Source organism: Triticum urartu, chromosome 4 (assembly GCF_003073215.2).
Source record: "Triticum urartu cultivar G1812 chromosome 4, Tu2.1, whole genome shotgun sequence".
Taxonomy (NCBI): domain Eukaryota; kingdom Viridiplantae; phylum Streptophyta; class Magnoliopsida; order Poales; family Poaceae; genus Triticum; species Triticum urartu.
Window position 1 is genome coordinate 555,401,077 of NC_053025.1, and position 23,670 is coordinate 555,424,746.

At 48.1% G+C, this 23,670-nt stretch overlaps 1 long non-coding RNA gene across 1 annotated transcript; it reads left to right on the forward strand.

Moving 5' to 3' along the window:
* Positions 1–2,314: 2,314 nt before the first annotated feature.
* LOC125554124 lies at positions 2,315–4,942 on the forward strand. The gene is made up of 4 exons (XR_007304324.1): positions 2,315–2,784; positions 2,908–2,975; positions 4,012–4,108; positions 4,643–4,942. It is a non-coding gene; the product is annotated as an uncharacterized LOC125554124 (long non-coding RNA).
* Positions 4,943–23,670: the final 18,728 nt, after the last annotated feature.

Genomic DNA, 23,670 nt, shown 5'->3' on the forward strand with positions numbered 1-23,670 from the left:
CTGATCATTTCCCGGCGGCGCTCTTCCTTGTGCACGTTCTGGTGGCCCCCGAACGCCTGCGAGTTGTAGAAGCTGCGGCTGCAGTACACGCAGAGGAACAAGCCAGGGGGCTACCGCACCCATGACGGCGTGTAGTGGAGGGTGAGCTCGCACTGCTCCTCGCTCACCTCCATTATTGCGCCTAGCATAGTTTGTCGATCTATGTGAGTAGTGTGCTACGAGTGGAGCAACAAGTAAATGAATACATCTAGCACCTATAAATCCGAGCACTCCGCATGATTGATCCTACAAGTGGATCTGGTGCACCCAAACATTACTGGCGTATTTTGGTGTCTATTGAAAGGTACTACTTATCCAAAAGCGGAAGGGTTAAATAAATTGATAGATGAGTAGTGATTTGTCTATATAAATCTAAAACGAGTAATTAGGGACGGAGGTTGTACTACCCTTTTCTAGCACAGGTAAACTCTTCACAACATCAAACACATGTAAGGGCATCCACCAGCGCAACCGGATGTTCATTTTTCCGCAAACCAGAGACAAAGGGGACATTTGCGGGAGTCCGGACATCGCCAATCCAAAGCCACCACGTATCCTTCTTATGTCCAGAGAAAGCCACTGCTTTTTTTTGCTCTTTGGCAGAAGGTTGCTAGCATTAGGCATAATCACTACTGTTTTCACTTGTTCTCTTCAAGTGCTACACTCTTTTTTCTGTTTAAAGTGCTCACAATGCCGGAAGGCACTAAAATTTCAAGTCAAAATGCGGAAGGCCATTAGCTAATGATGGAAGGCACTAAATTTTCAAGTCGCGGAAGGCACTAAATTGTTTCAGTTTTTTCAATTCAAGTGATATACTTTTTTTTCTTTTTTCAAGTGCTCACACTAGTCTAAGTGATAAATTTTTTGTTCACATTTGTGTGCTGGCACGGTTGGATGGCCAGTTTCCGTATCAGTGTCCAAACCAATTTTCGGACAGATATCGTGTCGGTTTGCAGGTCGGTGTTGGACGCGCCTTAAGCCTACTTTAATATTTTTCATCCCATGCAAATCACACACATAATTGAATAGATGGCTCCTAGCCAAATGGCGTCTCTCGGCCAACCCAATAAGTTTGAATCGCGTGCGCACTATGTGTTCCATGCTTTCGTCTTATTTAATATACCACGGGGCTCCTTCACCTCTGGTTTTTTAATCTATAAAGCGAACTTGTTGTTTTATCCCAAAATCTTAATGAATCAACATGCAAAGCTCTTGCATGTTCCAGAAAATTATGGAACAGAGGGAGTATTTTTCTAGTACATAGAAGATCTTCACATCATCAAGTACATGCAAGATCTCCATATCCTATTTTTCAACTCATGCAAACCTTCCATATATTTGAACACGTGCATGCCCCCTGTATCACTATTTTTCTTTATTTTCCAGCAATAGATCATTCCACCTAAACCAGAAGGCCAGAGCCACATAACGTGCAACCAGCCTCCATTTACTATTAGGTCTGCTTTTGTAGTCGTCAATTGCTTTTTCTGACATCATACTGTTAATATATGACAAGAATAATCTAATCCCGTACTGATGTGTGCGGTATTAACAACCCCCCTCCACACACACACACACCTGTGGATTTCACAGGGTGGCCCTGGGCATTTTTTTCCCTTCCAACCAAATCAGCCTAGGTTACGTAGAAATCTTTACGTATGTGTACCAAAGCTTCTCTCTCTCTCTCTCACTCTCTCTCTCACACACACGTACATCAATCGAGAGGTGATAATATGTTTGCCGAGCAGCAATTATTACCTCGATCACTATTCTTTGTATCTTGTCTAGACTCTAGACCGCCATGGATGGCATGCAATGTTACCTTTATTGAATTTAATCATGCTCCAGCTAACTCATTCAAAAGTCTGAACTGATGGAGGGAGATGAGCAATATATTTCAACACACCCCTCATGTTTAGGCTTATTTAGTCCTTAAACGTGGGATCTATGTAGGCCGCATAATCGTTTTTTTATTTAATACTATGTTCGCAGGGTCTTGAACTCAAGACCTCTTGGCTCTAATATCATATTGAATTCATGTTTCAGTCAACTCATTCAAAAGTCTGAACTCATGAAGGGAGATGGGCAATATCACTACAAGAAATCTGTTAATCCATGACGGATTTCCGGTGACATCTTCAAAATCTGTCATGGATGGCCTGGTAGAGCCCCGCAAGCCCGCTCAAAGCCCACTCAAGCCCGCATAACCAGCTCCCCGTATAAAAACCTAACCCTAAAACCACCTCCTCGACCCCTCCTCTCTTCCTCCTCCGTAGCGGCGCAGCCAACTCTCTCTCTCGCCCCTCTCTTTCTCTCCCCCACGCGGCTCCTCGCCGCCGCCGCCCCAATTCCAGCGACTTTCGACGGCTATGGCCAGTGCGCGGCACACCCTCTTCTTCCCCTCACTCTGCTCCTTCCTCCCCTCGCCACCAGCGCTTGCCCACAAGCCCTCCCCGTGGCTAGGGTTTCGGCGCCGGCGAGGCTTCAATGGATCTGGCGGCTCATCTCTGGCCACCGCGTGTTCCTCCACCACCGTCGGGCAGCTCGACCTGTGGTTGTCCTCCCCGACCGTCGGGCAGCTCGATCTGTTGCTTCCTCCGTGATAGCGCCACAACAAGGCCCACTGCTGCCCTTTCAGATGCAGAGCAGCTCGACCTCAACTTCCCTCCCTGACTGCTGGAACTCGCGTTAGTGCACTACCCTGATGCCGGAGCTCGCGTCGCTGTCCTGCCGCCACCACTGAAGGTAACTTTTGAATTTTCAGTCAAATCTAATATGTTGAACGCTCGTTAGGCTGTGCATATTTCAATAGATTCTGAATTTAAAGGGAATGTGAATGTTCTGCCTATGTGATTTTTTCCATTGTAGTTGAGTGTCAAAGTTTGTGAAATTTGCTTGAGGGCCATCCGGTCAAGTACATCATGAAGAAAGGGAAGGTAATACACGGCAACCCACTGTACCTTAGTCCTTATTTCAGTTAGTATGCATTTGAATCAGTTCTGTAAGTATTCAGTTAGGAAATAAACACTTTTGGGAAGGCATAATTCTAATTGGGTTCAGTTGAGACAACATTTTGTGTTATGGGCTGTTTGGTTCTTGCCTATAGCTGCCCTGCCAATATTGGCTTGCCAATTATTTGGCGTGGGATTCCACCGCCCAAGGTTGGCCAAAAATTTGGCAAAAATCTGTGAAGAAAGGACTAGAGGACTCGTTGGCAGCCAAATATTTGGCAACAAAGCAAACATCATATAAGGGATTTGGCGTGACCAATATTTTGGTAGGGTGAGTTTGTTCATAAACCAAACAGCCCCTTAGTAATAATGAAATGAAACTGCACATCAGACTATCAGACTAATTTCTTCATTCTGGAAAATATAAATGGTACATCTCTAGCCTGATCGACGCCGACAATATAGCAGTAGCAGTACCTTTTCAGTTTTGGTTTTGTTAAGATTTAATCTTGGCCTTTCAGCTTCGGCGAATTTTTTTTGCTTGCTTTAACATTAGCTTGATGGGTGTACATTTACCCTGTACTTATTTCTGTGCTTACAACCTACTAGCAGCACCATTTTAACTGCTTAAAACCATTCGCTCTTACTATTCATGATGTTGTAAATTTCTGTAAGGTATTCGAAAGTAGTTCAAGTATTTATACATTTGCATTACAATATCTTTTCTAAGTTATGCCTTTGGTGATTAGTTTGAGGCAGCAACCAAGGAGCTTGAGGCGTTGCATGTTGAACAAAATCTGATTGCTACTTGACCTGACTTCAAATCTGACTATTTACTTGGTGTAATGGGCTCAACACTTGTAACTAACACAATATACTATTTATCATCATTCATTCTCATAGTTCATGATACTAAATTTTTTGTAGGGCATTAGAAATTACCACCCGTTTGCATTACAATATCTTTCCTGGAAATTACTATATATTGGTTTCAACAAGTTTGTTATTTCTACTGATTCAGGTATGAGTGACCCGCCTAAGTGCACAATATGGTTGTGGTTTAATCTGGAACCAACGAACCTGACGTGTTGCATGTCAAACAAAATCGTGAAACAAATGTAAGTACTATGCAGCATTGTTTGGTCTGTTCTGTTGTTTACTAGATCTATACTCCTTTTGTTGTCACCTTGTTTACAAATAAGCTGTTTCATTTCATTATTGTTTCCTGCTATAAATAAATCTCAATGCTGGTCAAGTGGGCAACCCCTAGATCTGAGCATATATAATTGATATGCATAGTAGTAACATGGATAATTAAATCAACTTAGGTTTGTTAATTTTTTCGACGGATTTATATGGCCTGAACTGCTGCTGCTATGGTACTTCGAGTTATGTGGTGTACATTCTATTACGTTTTCACTTAGGTCATCTTGATTAGACTTTCATTTTACACACTTTTCTTCAAATTAATATTAAGCAACCTCATGTTTATTCTTTTTTTATAGTAGATTCTTTGTTATTCCCATTTGTAGGCATTGTACGATTTAAAACTTTTGGACATGTAATTCACTTTTTAAGTTGGTTCTAATTCTCTTATTTCTACTATGTATTCATATATTTACAAATGTTCAACGCTGTTGTGAATATTGTAGGTATGATTGTGTAGCAGGCTACTTGCTGTCTATTGCAATCCGTCTCGACATGATAATTGCCATCAGGAGTGCCGACGGCAAGAACCTGAATAACAACCTCGATATTTTTTATGTTGTGTTGATGTAAACTGGAAAGTGCTGGTTCCTAACCATGATATGTGATGTATTTCGTCAATTGGTGTTGTAAATCATCATTTCATGGCGTATTTTGTAAACTGTGATCTTGTAGATACTGATGTATGGCTGAATAATTACTAGGCGATTATGTGTATTGTACTGCGATATGTGATGTACTTTGGAATAAGTACAGCAATATGTGATGTACTCTGGAAATATGTTGTCTTGGGCCAAAATTGGCATTGTGATTTGCGTAATGTATTATGATAAAGAAACTGTACTGTGTTAGAATTGGAATGGCTAATTGGCCGGGCTAAATTAAACTTGTGCCTAAATTTGTGATGGTTTCTGTGACGAAAAATAGAGTCCACCTAGGCACCCAGGTCATCCCAATCGGTCAATCAAATATCCTACGTGGCGTCAAGTCTATGACGGTCTTTTCTGTCACAAAGTCATGGGCCTAGTCTGGGTTGGGCGGGCCTTAGGGCAGATCTATGACGGCCAAGGACCGTCAAGGATGGTACCATGTCAAATTATGACGCGATATACATGACGGATTTGAAATCCGTCATAGACGTGCATCCATGATGGTTTTTGATTGACCCGTGACAGGCTGAGTCCGTCATGGATTAGCAGGTTTCTTGTAGTGTATATTTCAATAACCTTCTCATCCAAACGTATGTTGTGACCATCTTGTTTCTTTTGTTTTACTTGCAATATGGTTGATATACTATGTTTAATATGTTAGTTAAGTTATGTTTAGTACCAAGGTGACCACCTCATTTCCAAAACCTGGACAGAACCAAGGAGATCTACGGCTTGTGACCTGAACCTGAATAGAACACGGAGTAGAAAAGATGGCAGGTGCTAAATGTGGAGCGACAATGAAATAAATAGACAAAGATAATGAAGGAGACGCCCACCGCGGTTGGCAGCGTGCAATTAAAACCACTGGCTGATACAACTTTTGCTGGAAAAAAAGAGAAGGTATCGATGAGGCGGCCCATGCGGCGTACGGACGTAAATGGACGTGATGCTCGATCGATCATCACCACACCAGAGACCAGACCAGAGAAGTGAGATAGCTGATCTAGCTATCTCGCTCTCTGCCAAGTGTATCGATCGATCGTAAAATAGATGATGCTACGTGTATATATAGGACTGGCTGGCCGGGCTGGATCGCATGATGCATGCAGTCTGATGTACGTACTCTAGATCAAATGATCAATAATGCATGGGGTTATTCTTAAGTATGCATGAATCATGCATGCAGATTAAAGAATCCAAATTATGCAATTGTACTGAGAGTAGCAATTCTCATGGACAACCGGTCAAGTGTTTCTTGTAATGAAAATATGTTTTGAATCCGTGATCTTTATCAGGTTTGTTTTGTGCACTGGTTGCTCCTACTTGGTAAACGCCCTCGTGGTCGCTCCAGGTGCTGTTTATCCATCGTGCGACATTACGATCAGGCAAATATTAAATACTCGTTCTCATCCTTTCCTGCAAATTAATGGCACCATAGTGACAGGGCTTTAATGTCGGGTGGGGATCGGGAGCATCATATATTTGCTACTCCACTAGGCGGACGAGACTTGCCTGCTTTCCCGGCGTGTGCCCATTTATGCTCCCGCGTACGTGGCTTGATTTGATTGGAATAAAATAAAGCCCGGCCCCACCCCCTTAAAATCAGAGGGGGAGATGATTAGATTAGAAAGAAAAGAGAAAAAAAGACAACCGTAGGATGAAGTGGGAGCACGGATGGGAGCATGGGGAGGGAGCAGGCAAGCCGGATCCCCAGCAGGCTGCCCGTAGTGTGTATTATCATAAGTATCATGGCATTAGGCCTTTCCCGGTGCTTCACCGTGGATAGGTGCTAAGCATGTCACATAAGCGAAAAAATGACATGACACAATATTTAAGAAGGGGAAAGAGCCTTTTGGTAACCCCAGAAAGAACCAATGCCAAGCACAGGCAAATCACTTAAATGAAACAATTTGACCAATGCATAAAAGACGTTAGGTGCTAACTCATTAAATAAAATATGCTTAGCAACAACAAGTTGAGCACCTATGCATTGGAGAGTTGAGTTGCTAAGGTATTTAATGTACTTAGCACCTTATCTAAGCACCTTTGCATTGGAAGAGGTCTCATGCATATGTACTAGTATATGATATTATCACCGTAATGCAGAGTATCATGTATTAGGGAAAATACCCGTTGGAACATGGCGGTAATTATACCTGATAACTGATTTTATTTAAAAAAATAAAAATAAAAAATGTTCCAAAACTTGTTCCCAGCAAACTTGAGCTCTCGTTTCTGTCGTACAAAAATATTCTGTAACGAAATATTCTTCGATAAATTTTTGACAAAAATGACAAACTGTCAGAGAATATAGCATGAACAGTACCTCGTATCTAGTGACAACATGAAAGTCATTTCTTCGTGAAAGATTTTATACGAATGCAACAATAAATCTACTTTGTTCGCAAAAAGTTTCAGACATCTATAACTTTCTTACAAATTACTATTTTTCTTTTGAAAGTTGGGTGTAATTACACCCGAGAGCCATAAGTTCCCGTCCATGTATTAGCATCTTAGGTGACCTTTTGTATTGTCATGTATGACATATAGTAGCATATTATTTGTTAAGATACGGTATCATGATATTCAATCCTCTCTTTCTTCATTTAATTTTATGCCAACTCATCAAAATTTTCTAGTTGGCATGTAAGATACTAACTATGATACTCTCGTTACGGCCAGCCTTATACGTCGACCTTCTCCTGCATTGCTCATCTACGCTCCTTTGAGGATCTATAGGATTGTTATAGATAATACTTAGTTCAATACATATAGAGGTGGATAAAACATTCCCAATGTCGACATTGTACCTCACTAATTTTAAAAATGTAACCAGCCTCCATTTACTATTAGGTCTGCTACTGTTAATATATGGCGACCTCACGAGAATATTCTAATTTCATAGCGATGCGTGCGGTATTAACATATTAATTAGTGGTTCATCAATGGTTCATCACGAGGGGCAGTGCAGCAGAGTTTTGCTCTCTCTCTCTCTCTCACGCACGCGCGCGCGCGCACACACACACACACCAGTTGAGATGCGATAATATGTTTGCCGAGCATCAATTAGTACCTCATCACTATTCTGTCCATCTTGGAGTAGACTTTAGATCGCCATGGATGGCATGCAATAATAATGAGCTTCTCTGCTACTCTCTCAACCAAACGTTTGCTGTGACCATCTAGTTTCTTTTGTTTTACTTGTAATATGTTGCTATAGTGAGACTATGTTTATTATGTTAGATAAGCTATATGTTTAGTACTATGAAGGTGACCACCTCGTTTCCTAAACCTGGACTGAACCAAGGAGATCCACCGCTTGTGACCTGAACCTCAATAGAACACGAATGTGTGACTCAAATGTACTCCCTCCGTCTAGGTGTGTAAGTCACCTTACGAAAATCAAATAGTCTCAAAATACATATGCGTGGTGCAATAACTCTCACGTTGTCTCTTGTTTTTTGACATAACTAAAGGAATCAACCAATAAGAGATGTGGGGCGTGTATGCTTTTAATGATTTAAGACTACCAAACATGACATGCAGTGGTCAGTTCGTTGCATGCAATGGTATTAATTAGCAAATAAACATTAAGTTCTCTCGTTTTCCTCTCCATCTTGGTTGCGATGCACAACCTAAGATGACTTAGGCTAGTCATAGTGGGAGTAACTTAGCTAGTAACATAGCGCACTCCAAAATGTTTTGCTTATGTGGCAAGTAGTTAATGAGAAGTAGTAACATAATATGTTACTGTAACATAACGCTTCCCAATACAAGATGAGTCTACAAGCTAATAAATGAAGCCATCTATGACACTAGTACTATGTTACTTTGCACTATGAAGATTGTCGGGGGTTGGGTGCGACATATGCCAAAGGATGTCTTATCATAGTGGGGGCGAGTAGAACGTCGCTGGTGCCTGGAAACGTGATAAGGCGAAGGCATGCACGCCGGCGAATCTTACCCAGCTTCGGGGCTCTCCGGGGAGATAATACCCCTACTGCTGCTCTGTGGGGTCTCCGCATGATCACTATGGCAAAGTGTTTACACGGTTGCTCCTCGAGCTGTTTCCTGGAGGTAGGAGAAGGCAAGGCTAGCTCTCTCCTTCCTATATAATCTGGTCTAGTGCTAATGGATTCCAACCCTTTGCATGGATGCCCTGGGGGGGTTTATATAGGCCTATCCCCAGGGGTACAATAGTAATCCGGCTGGGCACGGGCCCAGCCGTCAGTCTCTCTAGCCGCCGTCTTATCCGCCGACTCCTGGGGCCCGCTGACTGGCTCGGTACGGAGCCGACAGGCCACGTCCGCCGCGGGCGGGTCTTGCCGGTCGCAGATTACTGTAGCCGTGCCTCTAATGACGCAGGCTCGGTCATGAGGTCGTGGCGACAGCTCCGCCGTCTGGCGGGCGATCACTGTGGCCACTACCTGTCGTGTCTGATTAATGGTGCGTGGGGCCCGTGGGAGGGGCCGACCGACTCCTGGTGGCCGACTCCCATCCGGGCCGACTGGTGGCGCTCTCGCCGTCTTTCGTACGCCCGCCGACTGGTGGGACCCATCATCCCTGGGTTGTACCGGCAGGCTGTCGTGGGCACAGGACTCCGCCCTCTGGGGCTGACGTCAGGGCCGGCATGGCAATAGTGTCGCGCCGCGCGGAGATCTCTGCGGGTACGGCGTACTGTAGTCACGCCTGCCCTTGGAAAAGGGGTGGGAGTGGACCTTACTATGGCCACTCCCCGTCCCGTCCCTCTTTATGAGGGCATGGGGGTTGTTGGCGTCGCGGGCCGACTCCCCAAGGCCGGCTTCTCTGGAAGTCGCCAGTCAGGAGTCAGCTCATCCTGAAGTCGTCCCTGGGACTCGGCCGCGAGTTGGCAGTCGGCCGCCTCGCCACCGACTCTCAGAAGGCAGCTCTTCATCCTGGGGTCTCGAGGGGCGCAGTTTGCCTCAATATCTTGAAAGGTTCTGGGCCTGGGTTAGCCTACCCGTGGCCCATTACTCCGACAGTAGTCCCCGAAGCTGGTGAGGCTCTGAGGGCGACATGTCGAGGAGCCTCAACAGTTTCTTCTCTCCGGTGGTTGGATCTGGGCCTCGCTAGCCGTCCTCTGTTAAGCCGACTAGTTGGAGTCGGACTTGCTCAAGGCCGACTTGCCCCTAGAAAAGTTTGAACGTCGTGAAGGAGTTCAGGCGGCGTGCCTGATAAGCTTCCGGGTTGCCGCCCGTGGTGGACCCGTCGCGAGGCGCCACGTGGCTGAGCTAGTTTGCTCACCCACGCGCGTGACGGGACAGGCCTACAGGCGGGGCCCGCCACTACCGCACCTCGGCATGCGAACGGATCCGTTGTGGCCGCGCGGACGGTTGGGGTTCCCGCGCGGTTATTGCACGTGGTAACTTCGTGTGGTAAATCGTGGGGGTTGTGGGGTCCCGAGCGCAGTTAATCCCACGACCGCCCCCTTGGCTTCTCAGCCCACGAGCCTACAAGTAGGCGGGGGGAGGGGGGCGGCGAAGTACGCGCGCCCATTCTCCCCACTCCCTTTCGCTCCTTCTTGCTTCTTCTTCCTCTCGCCGCTGCTGCTCTGAACCACGCCGCGCCCGCTGCGATGAGCTCTTCCTCCGCCGCCGCGCCTCCTGCTGTACGCTCCGGAGTGTGGGATGGCTTCGAGGTTGACGATGACGACATCGAGATCCTCCGCCAGACACGGCTGCCCGGCAGCGACTTAGTGCGGGCCCGCCTCGCGCCGGAGGGAGAAATATCGCCGGCGCCGGAGGAGGGCGAGCGGGTCATATTCCGCTCACACCTTATGCGTGGCCTGGGGCTGCTGGTGAGCGGCTTCTTCCGCTCCTTCTTGGAGTTCCACGGGCTCCAGCCGCACCACCTTACTCCGAACACGGTGGTCCTGCTGGCTGCCTTCGCCGCCCTGTGCGAAGGCTTCCTCGGCATTCTCACCACCATCGAGCTCTGGGGTGAGTTCTTCCAGTCCAAGCTCGGCACACACGTCGCCGGCGTGCCGGCCCAGTGCGGTGCATTCATCGCGATGCGGAGATCAGTGGCCGACAATCCTTTTCCCACCATCGCATTGATTAAGTCGGTGAAGATGTGGCAGCGGTCCTATTTTTATGTGAAGAACATCGCCCCAGAAGGCGACTGGGTTAACTTGCCGGCTTACGAAGCCGGCGCGCCAATTGGAAGGCTCCCCAGCTGGTCACACCGAGCCAAGACGCTGTCTCCCGCTGGTGCCGCCGCCGTCGCACGACTCCGAGTGCTGACGCAGTCGGAGGGCTTGACCGGGGCCGACTTGCTGGCCGCCTTCGTGGCACGCCGAGTCCTCCCACTCCAAGGCCAACCTCACCTGATCTGCCAGATGAGCGGTCATCGGGACCCGAGTCGGATGTGCTCCAAGGACATGCCTCATGCGGAGGTGGCGAACACGGTGAACTACATCGCGAACTGCGGTCTCTCGGTGGACTGGCGGTTCGGCAAGGAGCCGTATTCACGCGCCAACCCCCCGCCTATTGTAAGTCGTCTTTCTTCTTCTTCTGTTTCTTTTGTTGCCGAGTCCGACTTGTCAAGTATGACCGTTTTTGTTTTGAATCAGAACCCTCTCGTCCCTCCTTTGGCCGGCACCGCGGGGCCGACTCGTCAGTTTGTCCCCGATCGGGCGGAGAGCGACGTCGACGATCCTGACTTGGGGGCGGCGGCCATGGAAGCCGACGCCGAGGGAGGAGGAGAAGTAGGCGGCTCCAGGCCTTGGGCCACTTTCGCCGACTGGCCTGACAACGAGGCCGAGGGTGAAGTCGCCCCGCGTCGCCAGCCAAAGGCCGGCCAGCCAAGCGCGAGTTCCTCCGCCGGCTTGGACGCTCAAGGCGGTGCGAAGAAGCGCCGGGCCGGGCCGAGTACGCTTGGTGGCCGGTCGAAGAAGTTCAAGGGAGCGGCCGCCGCGACCAAGCGGGAAGAGGCCGCCGCGAAAGCCAACCGCTTCTGCAAGGAAGTGAAGAAGGCGCCGCTGGTCTCTGCGTAAGCGCCTCCGTCCCTTATCTTTATTTTCTCTTTGTTGATCTTGTCTGAGTTTTTCATATGCTTTTCTTGGCTCAGGGCTCCCCTCACTCTTGAGAGGGTTGCCGCCACCTCCGTTATGGGGTCGGTGGAGACGTCTGCCACCACTCGGCAGATTGACCCTGCCGCCAACCTTTGGGAGGCGAGAAGCGGAACGCGCAGGAGAAGCGCGAGGAGGACGAGGCCGCCCGCCGGGAGAAAGCGGAGGCCGAGAAGGCGGAGGCCTCCACCCTGAAGAAGCTCGAGGCGGCCGAGGCCACCGCTGCGGCAAAGCGGCCAGCTAAGGAAGTCGCGCCCCGGCGGTCGGCGGTGTTCGTCACCCCTCTGAACTCTGCGCCGCCGCCCCCGGAGTTCACGGGGCAGTCAGGGGAAGCCGGCGGCGAGTTCCCGATCATGGAGAGAGGCGGCGGCGACGCCCCCATGCCGGACGCGGTCGCGCTGCCATAGCCGCCCCCGCCGCCGTCTGGGAGCGCGCAAGGCAAACAACCGGCGGATCCGCCCTTGCCGCCGACTGAAGACGAGGCCGTGGCAAGGCTACTCCTTCAAGTCGGCTCACCAACGCGCCGCCGTCTTGAGAAGGCGACTTCGGTGCCACACCCCTTGGAGACCGGCACCGCCAGCTCGACGATTCCAGACGCCGAAGCGACGAGCGCCGCGCCCATTGGGTGGGTGCGAGGAGGCGGCGCGGGCCCGCTAAATCAGGCACTTCTGGATGTCCAAACGAAGCTGCGAGCTGAGAGCGATGCCATCCAAAACTGCACCAAGGCGCACCTGGCGTCGCGGGCAGCCATTCGGGTATGCTTTCTCCTTTGTCCCTGTTTTCTTGTTCCTCTCTGTGGGGGGGCGCCAGCGCACCCACTGGGTGTAGTCCCTTAGTTTTGGGCCGGCTGCTGAGCAGGCGGCCCGGAACTCCAATTGGTGAGTTTCGGGTACTAACCTTTGTTCTGAAATACTTGCTACAGGACTATCACAACATCCGCGTCACCGCCTTCAACCGCAACGTTGAAGAGCTGGGCAAGCGGACCGCCGACTTGTTGGAGAGCCAGAGTGAGTCCTTTTTCTTATTTGCGGGGGCGCGCTGGCGCACCCGCGTGCTGTAGTCCCCGAGATTCGGGCCGACTGCTGAGCAGTCGGGCCGGATCTCCCCGGCGACCTTCTTCGCTGATGACTTAACGCCCTCTTTCTTCTTTCTCTTCAAAGGCCAACGCCACTCTTCAACAGCAGCTGAGCGAAGCCAACTCCGCGTTGCGCGCCAAGGGGGAGGAGTGCAGCAAGCTCGCCGCAGAGCGTGATCTTCTAGCCACAAAATTGGCAGAGCAGAAAGAGCTGCTTAAGAAGACGCAGAAGGAGGCGGAAGAGGCGGAGGCCCCCCTCCTGGCCGAGTTCGCGAGCGAGCACTCCTCCTGGACTGACAAGGAGGCAATGCTGGCCTCCGGCTTCCATGAGATCGAGGACCTCGTCGACGGTGAGCTTCTTTGCTTTCCTTCTTCGAGCCGCCGACTATAGGTCGAGCCGACTCCTGGTTTTTTTTAACTTGTTCTTCATTCTTTCTGTCTTGGCAGACTTCTTCCCCGGCCACTCGCAGGCCGCCATTCAAGCTATCAAGGCCGACCACGAGGAGCAGAGGGTGGATGGCGCGGAGATCGCCGCTGATGCCCCTCGGACCCTTGACGAGCATATTCTGAGCATTGGGGCTCGCCTGTGGCCGGCCCACCAGATGCTGCGACGGCTCCAACGTGTCGACGCCCAAGCGATTGCCGCCCTGTGGCCAGACGTGCAGGCTCCGCGTGTTGGAAATATGCCCTAGAGGCAATAATAAATTGATTATTATTATATTTCCTTGTTCATGATAATCGTTTATTATCCATGCTATAATTGTATTGATAGGAAACTCAGATACATGTGTGGATACATAGACAACACCATGTCCCTGGTAAGCCTCTAGTTGACTAGCTCGTTGATCAATAGATGGTTACGGTTTCCTGACCATGGACATTGGATGTCATTGATAACGGGATCACATCATTAGGAGAATGATGTGACGGACAAGACCCAATCCTAAGCATAGCACTAGATCGTGTAGTTCGTATGCTATAGCTTTTCTAATGTCAAGTATCATTTCCTTAGACCATGAGATTGTGCAACTCCCGGATACCGTAGGAATGCTTTGGGTGTATCAAACGTCACAACGTAACTGGGTGACTATAAAGGTGCATTACAGGTATCTCCGAAAGTGTCTGTTGGGTTGGCACGAATCGAGACTGGGATTTGTCACTCCGTGTAAGCGGAGAGGTATCTCTGGGCCCACTCGGTAGGACATCATCATATGCGCAATATGTGACCAAAGAGTTGATCACGGGATGATGTGTTACGGAACGAGTAAAGAGACTTGCCGGTAACGAGATTGAACAAGGTATTGGATACCGACGATCGAATCTCGGGCAAGTAACATACCGATAGACAAAGAGAATTGAATACGGGATTGATTAAGTCCTTGACATCGTGGTTCATCCGATGAGATCATCGTGGAACATGTGGGAGCCATCATGGGTATCCAGATCCCGCTGTTGGTTATTGACTGGAGAACGTCTCGGTCATGTCTGCATGTCTCCCGAAACCATAGGGTCTACACACTTAAGGTTCGGTAACGCTAGGGTTATAGAGATATTAGTATGCGGTAACCCGAATGTTGTTCGGAGTCCCGGATGAGATCCCGGACGTCACGAGGAGTTCCGAAATGGTCCGGAGGTAAAGAATTATATATAGGAAGTCCTGTTTCGGCCATCGGGACAAGTTTCGGGGTCATCGGTATTGTACCGGGACCACCGGAAGGGTCCCGGGGGTCCACCGGGTGGGGCCACCTGCCCCGGGGGGCCACATGGGCTGTAGGGGGTGTGCCTTGGCCTATATGGGCCAAGGGCACCAGCCCCAAGAGGCCCATGCGCCAAGAGATGGGAAAAAGAGGAGAGTCCTAAAAGGGGAAGGCACCTCCGAGGTGCCTTGGGGAGGATGGACTCCTCCCCACCCTTGGCCGCACCCTTCCTTGGAGGAAGGGGCAAGGGCTGCGCCTCCCCCTCTCCCTTGGCCCTATATATAGTGGGGAAAAAGGAGGAGCAAACCAATCTAAGGCCTGGCGCCTCCCTCTCCCTCCCGTGACACATCTACCTCCTCCGCAGCGCTTAGCGAAGCCCTGTTGGAATCCCGCTACTTCCACCACGCCGTCGTGCTGCTGGATCTCCATCAACCTCTCCCTCCTCCTTGCTGGATCAAGGCATGGGAGACGTCTCCGTTCCGTACGTGTGTTGAACGCGGAGGTGCCGTCCGTTCGGCGCTAGGATCATCGGTGATTTGAATCACGACGAGTACGACTCCATCAGCCCCGTTCTCTTGAACGCTTCCGCTTAGCGATCTACAAGGGTATGTAGATGCACTCTCCTTTCCCTCGTTGCTGGTTTCTCCATAGATAGATCTTGGTGACACGTAGGAAAATTTTGAATTTCTGCTATGTTCCCCAACAGTGGTATCAGAGCTAGGTCTATTGCGTAGATTCTATGCACGAGTAGAACACAAAGAAGTTGTGGGCGTTGATTTTGTTCAATATGCTTGCCGTTACTAGTCTTATCTTGATTCGGCGGCATCGTGGGATGAAGCGGCCCGGACCAACCTTACACGTACTCTTACGTGAGACCGGTTCCACCGACAAACATGCACTAGTTGCATAAGGTGGCTAGCGGGTGTCTGTCTCTCCTACTTTAGTCGGATCGGATTTGATGAAAAGGGTCCTTATGAAGGGTAAATAGCAATTGGCATATCACGTTGTGGTTTTGCGTAGGTAAGAAATGTTCTTGCTAGAAACCCATAGCAGCCACGTAAAACATGCAAACAACAATTAGATGACGTCTAACTTGTTTTTGCAGGGTATGCTATGTGATGTGATATGGCCAAAAGGATGTGATGAATGATATATGTAATGTATGAGATTGATCATGTTCTTGTAATAGATGATCATGGAGCCCCAAGATGAAGATCAAAGGAGCTACATGATATTGGCCATATCATGTCACTATTTGATTGCATATGATGTTTATCATGTTATGCATCTTGTTTACTTAGTACGACGGTAGTAAATAAGATGATCCCTCATTAAAATTTCAAGAAGTGTTCTCCCCTAACTGTGCACCGTTGCTACAGTTCGTCGCTTCGAAGCATCACGTGTTAATCGGGTGTGATAGATCCTTTCGTTCACATACAACGGGTGTAAGCAAGATTTACACATGCAAAAACACTTAGGGTTAACTTGACGAGCCTAGCATGTGAAGACATGGCCTCGGAACACAGAGACCGAAAGGTCGAGCATGAGTCGTATAGAAGATACGATCAACATGAAGATGTTCACCGACGTTGACTAGTCCGTCTCACGTGTTAATCGGACACAGCCTAGCTCACTCGGATCATGTAATCACTTAGATGACTAGAGGGATGTCTATCTGAGTGGGAGTTCATAAGATGAACTTAATTATCCTGAACATAGTCAAAAGGATTTTGCAAATTATGTCGTAGCTCACGCTTTAGTTCTACTGTTTAATTATGTTCCTAGAGAAAATTTAGTTGGAAGTTGATAGTAGCAATTATGCGGACTAGGTCCGTAAACTGAGGATTGTCCTCATTGCTTCATAGAAGGCTTATGTCCTTAATGCAACGCTCAGTGTGCTGAACCTCGAACGTTGTCTGTGGATGTTGCGAACATCTGACATACACATTTTGATAACTACATGATAGTTCAGTTAAACGGTTTAGAGTTGAGGCACCAAAAACGTTTTGAAACGTCGCGAAACATATGAGATGTTTCGAGGGCTGAAATTGGGATTTCAGGCTCGTGCCCACGTCAAGAGGTATAAGACCTCCGACGATTTTCTTAGCCTACGAACTAAGGGAGAAAAGCTCAATTGTTGAGCTTGTGCTCAGATTGTCTGAGTACAACAATCACTTGAATCAAGTGGGAGTTAATCTTCCAGATGAGATAGTGATGTTTCTCCGAAGTCATTACCACCAAGCTGCGTGAGCTTCGTGATGAACTATAATATATCAGGGACATATATGATGGTCCTTGAGATATCCGCGATGTTTGACACCGCGAAAGTAGAAATCAAGAAGGAGCATCAATTGTTGATGGTTGGTGAAACCACTAGTTTCAAGAAGGGCAAGGGCAAGAAGGGATACTTCATGAAACGACAATTCAGCTGCTGCTCTAGTGAAGAAACCCAAGGTTGAACCCAAACCCGAGACTAAGTGCTTCTGTAATAAGGGGAACAGCCACTGGAGCATAATTACCCTAGATACTTGGTAGATAAGAAGGCTAGCAAGGTCGATAGAAGTATATTGGATATACATTGTGTTGATGTGTACTTTACTAGTACTCCTAGTAGCACCAGGGTATTAGATACCGGTTCGGTTGCTAAGTGTTAGTAACTCGAAATAAAAGCTACGGAATAAACGGGGACTAGCTAAAGGTGAGCTGACGATATGTGTTGGAAGTGTTTCCAATGTTGATATGATCAAGCATCACATGCTCCCTCTACCATCGATATTGGTGTTAAACCTAAATATTTGTTATTTGGTGTTTGCGTTGAGCATAGACATGATTGGATTACGTCTATCGCAATACGGTTATTCATTTAAGGAGAATAATGGTTACTCTGTTTATTTGAATAATACCTTCAATGGTCTTACACCTGAAATGAATGGTTTATCGAATCTCGATCGTAGTGATACACATGTTCATGCCAAAAGATAGTAATGATAGTACCACCTACTTGTGGCACTGCCACGTAAGTCATATCGGTATAAAACGCATGAAGAAGCTCCATGTTGATGGATCTTTGGACTCACTCATTTTTGAAAAGTTTGAGACATGCGAACCATGTCTATTGGTGTATATGCATGAAGAAACTCCATGCGAATGGACCGTTTGAACTCACTTGATTTTGAATCACTTGAGACATGCAAATCATACCACATGGGCAAGATGACTGAAAGCCTCGTTTTCAGTAAAATGGAACTAGAAGGCAACTTGCTGGAAGTAATACATTTTGATGTGTGCAGTCCAATGAGTGCTGAGGCATGTAGTGGATATCGTTATGTTCTTCACAGATGATTTGAGTAAATGTTGAGTATATTTACTTGATGAATCACGAGTCTGAATTATTGAAAGGTTCAAGTAATTTCAGGGTGAAGTTGAAAGATCGTCGTGACAAGAGGATAAAATATCTATGATATGATCATAGAGATGAATATCTGAATTACGAGTTTGGCACAGAATTAAGACATTGTGGAAATTGTTTCACAACTGATACAGCCTGGAACACCATAGTGTGATGGTGTGTCCGAACATCATAACTGCACCCTATTGGATATGATGCATACCATGATGTCTCTTATCAAATTACCACGATAGTTTATGGGTTAGGCATTAGAGACAACCACATTCACTTTAAATAGGGCACCACGTAATTCCGATGATATGACACCGTATGAACTATGGCTTAGAGAACCTAAGCTGTCATTTCTTGAAAGTTTGGGGCTGCGACGCTTATGTGAAAAAGGTTTCAGGAAGATAAGCTCGAACCCAAAGCGGATAAATGCATCTTCATAGGACACCCAAAACAGTTGGGTATACCTCCTGTCTCAGATCCGAAAGCAATAAAGGATTGTTTCTAGAATCGGGTCCTTTCTCGAGGAAAAGTTTCTCTCGAAAGAATTGAGTGGGAGGATGGTGGAGACTCGATGAGGTTATTGAACCGTCTCTTCAACTAGTGTATGGCAGGGCACAGGAAGTTGTTCCTGTGGCACCTACACCAATTGAAGTGGAAGCTTATGATAGTGATCATGAAACTTCAGATCAAGTCACTACCAAACCTCGTGGGATGACAAGGATGCATACTACTTCAGAGTGGTACGTAATCCTGTCTTGGAAGTCATGTTGCTAGACAACAATGAACCTACGAGCTATGGAGAAGCGATGGTGGGCCCGGATTCCGATAAATGGCTCAAGACCATAAAATCCGAGAGAGGATCCATGTATGAAAACAAAGTGTAGACTTTGGCAGAATGGCTCGATGGTCGTAAGGCTGTTGAGTATAGATGGATTTTAAAAGGAAGACGGACAATGATGGTAAATGTCACCATTAAGAAAGCTCGACTTGTCGTTAAGATGTTTTCCGACAAGTTCAAAGAGTTGACTACGATGAGACTTTCTCACTCGTAGCGATGCTAAGAGTCTGTTGGAATTATATTAGCGATTACTGCATTATTTATGAAATCTTGCAGATAGGATGTCAAAAAAACATTGTTTCCTCGACGATTTTCTTGAGGAAAGGTTGTATGTGATACAACCGGAAGGTTTTGTCAATCCTGAAGGATGCTAATAAGTATGCAAAGCTCCAGCAATCCTTCTGAGGACTGGAGTGAGCATCTCAGAGTTGGAATGTACACTTTGATGAGATGATCAAAGATTTTGGGTGTATACAAAGTTTATGAGAAACTGGTATTTCCAAAGAAGTGAGTGGGAGCACTATAGAATTTCTGATGAGTATATGTTGTTGATCAGAAATGACGTAGAATTTCTGGAAAGCATATAGGGTTATTTGGAAAGTGTTTTTCAATGGAAAACCTGGATTAAGCTACTTGAACATTGAGCATCAAGATCTATAAGGATAGATCAAAACGCTTAATGGTACTTTCAAAATGAGCACATGCCATGACATGATGTTGAAGGTGTTCAAGATGGATCAGTCAAAGAAGGAGTTCTTGCCTGAGTTATAAGGTATGAAGTTAAGACTTAAAGCTCGACCACGGCAGAATAGAGAGAAAAGACGAAGGTCGTCCCCTATGCTTAAGACGTAGGCTCTACAGTATGCTATGCTGTGTACCGCACCTGAAGTGTGCCTTGCCATGAGTCAGTCAAGGGGTACCAGAGTGATTCAAGAATGGATCACAGGACAGCGGTCAAAGTTATCCTTAGTGACTAGTGGACTAAGGAAGTTTCTCGGTTATGGAGGTGGTAAAAAGAGTTCGTCGTAAAGAGTTACGTCGATGCAAGCTTAACACCTATCCGGATAGCTCTGAGTAGAGATACCGGATACGTATAATGGAGCAACAATTCAGAATAGCTCCAAGTAGAACAGTTATTTGGATTAGCTCCAAATAGAGCGTGATAGCTGCATCTAGGAGATGACATAGAGATTTGTAAAGCACACACGGATCTGAAAGGTTCAGACCCGTTGAATAAAACCTCTCTCACAAGCAACATGATCAAACCTAAAACTCATTGAGTGTTAATCACATAGTGATGTGAACTAGACTACTGACTCTAGTAAACTCTTGGGTGTTAGTCACATGGCGATGTGACCTGTGAATGTTAATCACATTGCGATGTGAACTAGATTATTGACTCTAGTGCAAGTGGGAGACTGTTGGAAATATTCCCTAGAGGCAATAATAAATTGATTATTATTATATTTCCTTGTTCATGATAATCGTTTATTATCCATGCTATAATTGTATTGATAGGAAACTCAGATACATGTGTGGATACATAGAAAACACCATGTCCCTGGTAAGCCTCTAGTTGACTAGCTCGTTGATCAATAGATGGTTACGGTTTCCTGACCATGGACATTGGATGTCATTGATAATGGGATCACATCATTAGGAGAATGATGTGATGGACAAGACCCAATCCTAAGCATAGCACTAGATCGTGTAGTTCGTATGCTATAGCTTTTCTAATGTCAAGTATCATTTCCTTAGACCATGAGATTGTGCAACTCCCGGATACTGTAGGAATGCTTTGGGTGTATCAAACGTCACAACGTAACTGGGTGACTATAAAGGTGCATTACAGGTATCTCCGAAAGTGTCTGTTGGGTTGGCACGAATCGAGACTGGGATTTGTCACTCCGTGTAAGCGGAGAGGTATCTCTGGGCCCACTCGGTAGGACATCATCATATGCGCAATATGTGACCAAAGAGTTGATCACGGGATGATGTGTTACGGAACGAGTAAAGAGACTTGCCGGTAACGAGATTGAACAAGGTATTGGATACCGACGATCGAATCTCGGGCAAGTAACATACTGATAGACAAAGAGAATTGGATACGGGATTGATTAAGTCCTTGACATCGTGGTTCATCCGATGAGATCATCGTGGAACATGTGGGAGCCATCATGGGTATCCAGATCCCGCTGTTGGTTATTGACCGGAGAACGTCTCGGTCATGTCTGCATGTCTCCCGAACCCGTAGGGTCTACACACTTAAGGTTCGGTAAGGCTAGGGTTATAGAGATATTAGTATGCGGTAACCCGAATGTTGTTCGGAGTCCCAGATGAGATCCCGGACGTCACGAGGAGTTCCGGAATGGTCCGGAGGTAAAGAATTATATATAGGAAGTCCTGTTTCGGCCATCGGGACAAGTTTCGGGGTCATCGGTATTGTACCGGGACCACCGGAAGGGTCCCGGGGGTCCACCGGGTGGGGCCACCTGCCCCGGGGGGCCACATGGGCTGTAGGGGGTGTGCCTTGGCCTATATGGGCCAAGGGCAACAGCCCTAAGAGGCCCATGCGCCAAGAGATGGGAAAAAGAGGAGAGTCCTAAAAGGGGAAGGCACCTCCGAGGTGCCTTGGGGAGGATGGACTCCTCCCCACCCTTGGCCGCACCCTTCCTTGGAGGAAGGGGCAAGGGCTGCGCCTCCCCCTCTCCCTTGGCCCTATATATAGTGGGGAAAAAGGAGGAGCAAACCAATCTAAGGCCTGGCGCCTCCCTCTCCCTCCCGTGACACATCTACCTCCTCCGCAGCGCTTAGCGAAGCCCTGTTGGAATCCCGCTACTTCCACCACGCCGTCGTGCTGCTGGATCTCCATCAACCTCTCCCTCCTCCTTGCTGGATCAAGGCATGGGAGACGTCTCCGTTCCGTACGTGTGTTGAACGCGGAGGTGCCGTCCGTTCGGCGCTAGGATCATCGGTGATTTGAATCACGACGAGTACGACTCCATCAGCCCCGTTCTCTTGAACGCTTCCGCTTAGCGATCTACAAGGGTATGTAGATGCACTCTCCTTCCCCTCGTTGCTGGTTTCTCCATAGATAGATCTTGGTGACACGTAGGAAAATTTTGAATTTCTGCTACGTTCCCCAACACCGCGCACCCCCAGTCGGACTGCCGACTGGCTGGAGGTCGCGGCTGGCCGTCTTGAGGCCTGGAAAGGTTCCTCGGCCCGGGACGGAGCGCGCCGAGCCTTGGAATTCGTCAAGGTGTGGTATCCGGGGCTGGACCTAGACCGGTTGGCCACACTCCAGTCAAAGGCCCAGCCGGAGCTGGCAGCCGCGGAAGACGCCCTTGTCAAGCGTGTGGCGACGATCGCCGAGTACACCGACACCAGCATCTTTGTCCCTGAGCGGGCTGAAGACGGCAGGGAGGTACCGCTGGAGTGGTTTGGGCTGAACCCCGACTACGACGAGGACTCGGCGGAGGTGATCGGCTCCAGCGTCGAGGAGGAAGACGAGGTGGAGGACGGAAGCGAGACGGAGGCACCGGAAGACGGAGCGGACGGCCAGCCTCAGCTCGACCGCGCCTCCAGCAACGAGCCGTGCCCACCCGAGCCGACTGCCGTCGGAGGTGATCAAGCCGAGACCGCCCAGCCGGTCGCCCCAACATCTAACACCACCGTCTCCTCCGATCCTCCAAACCCGTCTGCCGCCCCCTAGGCTGCCACCTTGGCTTTGTTTTACCTGTTCTAATAGTCTTTGAAGAACTTGTTAATTCGCACAATTCCACCCATGGGGTGTATTTTGAAATTCTGCTCGGAAGATTCGGCGAAGGGCCTTTGTTATGTAAATATTCATCCGACTTCTATCTTTTCTTGCTCATTGTTCTTTTGCCTTTTTCCTTTGCTGTCTTCCCTCAGTTGCCGTCTTTGTCAGTCGGACAGCCGCTCTGCGGACTGCTACTGGATCAAATTCTTGGTCACTTTGGGAAGGCAAGTACTTAGCCGTTTTTAGTGTTGTTTAACAAGTCGGATAGAAGGCGGCAAGGCGACTATTCAAGAGTCAGTTTACGAAAAAAGGCTGGAAGCCAGCCTTAAGCTATGTTTGTGCTTTGAGTCCTTAGCCATTTTTCATGTGGACGCCCATTCTTCCTTACTCCTGCCCACCAGACAGTCGCTCTGCGAGCTGCGACTTCTGGCAGGAGACGGCTTAGACGCCACACACTACTTGTGCGGCTGCAGGAAGCATTTCATAGCGCAGGATGGCAAGTCCCCGGGCCGACTAGTCGAACCCGGTGCCAAGCGGCATAACAAAGATTAATATACTCGAAGGCATATTTCTTATCATATAGATAAAATAGGGCAGTCCTCGAGTTCTTCTCGGGGGGCCCGAAGTCTTGGTACTTTTAATACAAAAGGTAGCGTGATACATACTGCGTTTAACTGTAAAATTTTCGGAGGAGATTTGCATTCCATGGCTGCTCTGTCTCTTTGCCGGAGTCGTCCCTCTTGCGTTCTCGGGGCTTCTGAGCGTCGATCAGGTAGTAGGAGTCGTTGCCGAGTACTTTGCTGATGATGAAGGGGCCTTCCCAAGGCGCCGACAGCTTGTGCTGGCCGGCTGTTCGCTGGATTAGTCGGAGCACGAGGTTGCCCTCCTGGAAAGATCTCGGCCTGACCTTCCTGTTGTAGTATCTGCGCAGGCTCTGCTGGTAGATGCTAGACCAGCTGAG